General features: G+C 43.5%; 1 non-coding gene across 1 annotated transcript; it reads right to left on the bottom strand.

The window, feature by feature from the left end:
* Nucleotides 1–5,260: 5,260 nt before the first annotated feature.
* On the bottom strand, nucleotides 5,261–5,398 carry LOC119926341. The gene has a single exon (XR_005450227.1). It is a non-coding gene; the product is annotated as a small nucleolar RNA SNORA7 (small nucleolar RNA).

The following is a 5,398-nucleotide window of genomic DNA, read 5'->3' on the forward strand; positions in this document are numbered from 1 at the left end:
ATAATAATAATCATTATTATTAGCACAGTTTCTTCAAGCATCCTAGTGCCCCTTTGGGGAAACAGAATCCTGGGCTAGATTTCTTAACCCAAGGAATGGCCCTGCTCAGGAGTTTATACATTCTTACATTTCACCAGTCTGCCTTGGAATACTTTTTGTCAGCCTGTGCTTGAGCTTGGCTTGGTGAAGTGGCATTGATTTACTTTAAGACCACTGGCCACTTCTCTCAGGAGACATTTCCTAGCAGGAGGGTAGGGGGACAAGTTAACTAGGAAGACTCTAGTAACCGACCTCTCACCCCCTAACTGCAGATGCCCTCTATTCTTCTCATTTTACATTCATCCCTCAGGGAGCTCATCTGCTCCCTGGTCTTCAGCTAGAGCTCTCCCCCATTAGACTGTAAGCTCACTGTAGGCCGTGAATGTGTCTGTTACATTGTATTATATTCTACATTGTATTACTACAGTGCTGGGCACAAAGTAAGTGCTCCATAAATGCAATTGACTGACTGGCTTTCTGACTATCATTTCATTATAAACTCTCTGAGGGCAGGAATCCTGTCTACTTCTACTCTACTACTACTACTGGACTACTCTTTACTGTATATATTACTATATAATACTGTACTGAATAATTCTAACTCTATTGAACTCTCCCAAGCACTTGGTATAGTGCTCTGCTCAGAGTAAGCACTCAATAAATAATATTAACTGATTGACTGATGTGCAGCTGTTTTCCAAATCTGTCTCTCAAACTGTGACCCCCCTCATCTTTTCTGCAACCTAAACAGCCCACACTCTCTGTTCCACTCAAACTCATCTTCTCACTGAGCACTGTCCTCAACTCTCCAGCCTCCAGGCCCTGGCTCACACCCTTCTTTTATCTGAAACTCCCTCCCACTTCAAATCCACCAGGAAACAGTCATTCCCATTTTCAAAGTCTTCTTGAAATTACACCTCCTCCAGAAGCATTCTTTTTCAGTTTGTATTCCTCCCAACTACAACCTCAGCACTTTCCCAACCACCAATAGCACTTTGGACACGTCAATTTATATACTCTTTTTTCTAATGGAATTTGCTAAAGGCTTACTATGGTCCAGGTACTGTAGTACTAAGCACTGGGGTAGACGCAAACTAATCAGGTTGGACACAGTCCATATCCCACATGGGGCTTAAAGTTCCATTTTACAGATGAGGGAACTGAGGCACAGAGAACTTAAGTGATTTTCCCAAGGTCACAAATCAGGTAATAATAATAATAGTAATTATAATAATTATGGTATTTGTTAAGCCCTTACTATGTGCCACTGTTCTAAGCACTGGGGTAGATACAAGGTAATCAAGTCGTCCCACGTGGAGCTCACAGTCTTAATCCCCATTTTACAGATGAGATAACTGAGGCCCAGAGAAGTGAAGTGACTTGCCCAAGTAAATGGTGGACCCAGGATTAGAATCCAGGTTCTTCTGACTCCCAGGCCAGTAATCTATCCACTAGGCCATGTGAATTTACCTGTCCATATATCCATCATCTTCCTACATATACATTGCTTTGTGTCCATTAGATTGCAAATCCTCCCCCATTCGATTGCAAATTCCTTCCGTGCAGGGATTGTGTTTTCCATCTCTACTGTATTCATCCAAGCACTTAGGGTACTGCTCTGTACACAGAAGGTGCTCAACAAAGATGATTAATTGATCGACTGAAAGAACTGGCAAAAACAGAGCTGGAATCTGGAAACATGGGGTTCCCCCACCTGGAAACTGATATTAATTTCTTGACTTATTGACATGTTTGGACAGGTCAGAAGTCAAAAGACAGTCAACAGAATCAGCAGAGTCATGAAACAGATGTAGACTGTAAGCTCCCTGTAGACTGGAATCACGTCTACCATCTCTATTGTATTGTACTTTCCCAAGTGTTTAGTACCATTCTCTGCACACAGTAAGTGCTCAATAAATACTACTGATTGATTAATTGACTGAAACAAAGAGTAGACTGTCTTCCTCTTGCCAATCCACTCTTTTATCCCACTACACCGCAGCTTGCACTTTTTGCACCTTACAGACTAGAGACAGAGAAGCAGTGTGGCTCAGTGGAAAGAGCATGGGCTTTGGAGTCAGATGTCCTGGGTTCAAATTCCTGCTCTGTGCCTCAGTTACCTCATCTGTAAAATGGGGATTAAGATTGTGAGCCCCACGAGGGACAACCTGATCACCTTGTAACCTCCCCAGCGCTTAGAGCTATGCTTTGCACATAGTACGTGCTTAATAAATGCCATTACTATTATTATTATTATAATTTGTTAGCGCACCTCCATCATGACTGTCCTGTCTGTGACCACTGCCCACATCTTCTCTCTGACATGATCTCCTTCCCCTTCTTATCATTATCATCATCATCATCATTATCATCAATAACAATAGGATTTGTCGAAGGACTATTATTTGCAGACTATTGAATTAAATATTCAATAATATTAATATTAAATAACAGAAACAAAGATACTGAAGACATTCCCTGATTAACTCTCACTTTCCTGATCATGCTACTCCATTAGCCACCCTAACCATCATTGCTATTCTCTCAGTTTATCAATCAATAGTATTTATTGAGCACCTATTGTGTTCAGAGCATTGTACTAAGCACTTGAGAGTACAACGAAATCCCTGCCCTCAAGGAGTTTAATCAGTCAGTCAATCATATTTATTGAACATTTACTGTGTGCAGAGCACTGTACTAAGCACTTGGTAGAGTCCAGGATAATAAACAGACACAGTCCCTGCCCACAGTGAACATACAGCCTTCGAGATGAAAAACATGCTAAAATGAATTAGATAGGAGGAAGAAAAGGGGTTCATGAAGAAACACTACTTGAGTTAGTGCTTAAGAAATAGGGTATGTGAGATATGTGGCCTAATGTGGGGGGCAGAGCACAGGCTTGGGAATCAGGACATAGGTTCTAATCCCAGCTCCTCCACTTGTCTGCTGGGTGATCTTGGCCAAGTCATTTCACTTCTCTGTGCCTCAATTACCTCATCTGTAAAAGAGGTACTAAGACTATGAGATCTATGTGGGACAGGGAGTATGTCCAACCTGATTAATTTATATTAAGCACTTGGGAAAGTACAGTATAACAACGTAATGGACATATTGCCTGCTTACAGCAAGCTTATAGTCTAGAGGGGGAGACAAACATTAATATAAAAAAAATAAATTATGGCTATTTGTGCATTCAATCATATTTATTCATTCATTCAATCATATTTGTTGAGCACTTACTATGTGCAGAGCACTGTATTAAGCACTTGAGAGAGTACAATACAACAGTAAACAGTCACATTCCCTGCCCCCAACAGGCTTACAGTCTAGAGTGGCGGAGACAGACATCAATACAAATAAATGAAATAGCAGATGTATACATAAGTATGATGGGGGTGGGAGGGGGAAGAGCAAAGGGAGCAAGTCAGGGTGACGCAGAAGGGAATGGGAGATGAGGAAAAGTGGGACTTAATCTGGAAAGGCCTCTTGGATGAGATGTGCCTTCAATAGGGCTTTGAACAGGGAGAGAGTAATTGTCCGTCAGATTTGAGGAGGGAGGGCGTTCCAGGTCAGAAGCAGGATGTGGGCTAAGGTCAGCTGCAAGACAGGTGAGGTCAAGGCACAATGAGAAGGTTAGCATTAGAGAAGCGAAGTGTGTGGGCTGTGTTGTAGGAGAGAAGTGAGGTGAGGTAGGAGGGGCAAGGTAGCGGAGTGCTCTAAAGCCAATGGTGAGGAGTTTTTGTTTGATGCAGAGGTGGATGGGCAACCACTGGAGTTTTTTGAGGAGAGGGGTGACATGTTCTGAACGTTTTTGTAGAAAAATGATCTGGGCAGCAGAGTGAAGTATGAACTGGAGTGGGGAGTGACAGAAGGATAATGTACATAAGTGCTATGGGGTTGGGAGAGGGGGATGAATAAAGGGAGCAAGTCAGGGTGACACAGAAAGCAAAAGGGAGTGTAAGAAAAAGAAAAGAAAAGGGAAGACCTCTTGGAGAAGATGTGACTTCAATAAGGTTTTAAAGCGGGGGAGAATAATTGTCTGTCAGATATAGAGAAGGAGGGCATTCCAGGCCACAGGCAGGAATGTGGGTGAGATGTTGGTGGCAAGATAGATGAGACTGAGGTACAGTGAGTAGGTTGGCACTTAAGCAGCAAATTGTGAGGGCTGGATTGTAGTAGGAGATTAGCCAGGCAAGGTAGGAGAGAACAAGGTGATTGAGTGCTTTTAAGCCACTGTTTGAAGCAGTGGTGGATGGGCAACCACTGGAGGTTCTTGAGGAGTGGGGAAACATGGACTGAACATTTTTGTAGAAAAATGATCCCGGCAGCGGAGTGAATTATCCACTGGAGTGAGGAGAGACAGGAGGCAGGAAGGTCAGCAAGGAGGCTGGTATGGTAATCAAGGTTGGGTAGGATAAGTGCTTGGATTAACGTGGTAGCAGTTTAGATGGAGAGGAAAGGACCGATTCTAGCTATGTGGAGGTTGAAGCGACAGAATTCAGTGAAAGGTGGAATATGTGGATTGAACGATAGAGAGTAGTGAAGGATAATGCCAAGGTTATGGGCTTGTGGGACAGGAAAGATAGTGGTGCTGTCTACTGGGATGAGAAAGTCAGGGGAAGGACAGGGTTTGAATGGGAAGATAGGAGTTCTGTTTTTGACATCTTCAGTTTGAGGTGGCAGCAGGACATCCAAGTAAAGGTGTCCTGAAGGCAAGAGGAAATGCAAGACAGTAGAAAGGGAGAGAGATCAGTGTTGTTTTGGCTTATCTTATGCTGTCGAGTCGCCTCCGAACCATAGGGACACCATGGACACATCTCTTCCAGAAAGGCCCACCTCCACCTCTAATCATTCCAGTAGTGTATCTATAGTTTTCTTGGTAAAAATATGGAAGTGCTTTACTATTGCCTCCTTCGACACAGTAAACTTGATTCTCCGCCCTTGACTTTCTCCCATGCCTCTGCTGCCCAGCACAGGTGAGTTTTCATTCATTCATTCACTCAATCGTATTTATTGAGTGCTTACTGTGTGCAGAGCACTGTACTAAGCGCTTGGGAAGTACAAGTTGGCAACATATAGAGACGGTCCCTACCCAACAACGGGCTCACAGTCTAGAAGGGGGAGACAGATGACAGAACAAAACATGTGGTCAGGTGTCAAGAGAAGCAGCGTGGCTCAGTGGAAAGAGCACAGGCTTTAGAGTCAGAGGTCATGAGTTTTGACTTGTAGCAGATTGCCTTCCTCTTGCTAGCCACTGCCCAAGCTAAGAATGGAATGGGTATGCCTCTGCTTGACTCTCCCTCCCAAAGTTGTGACTGGTAGAATACTGGAAACTCTCCAGGTTCGACCCTTAGAGGGG

The sequence above is a fragment of the Tachyglossus aculeatus genome, chromosome 3, assembly GCF_015852505.1.
Source record: "Tachyglossus aculeatus isolate mTacAcu1 chromosome 3, mTacAcu1.pri, whole genome shotgun sequence".
Classification (NCBI taxonomy): domain Eukaryota; kingdom Metazoa; phylum Chordata; class Mammalia; order Monotremata; family Tachyglossidae; genus Tachyglossus; species Tachyglossus aculeatus.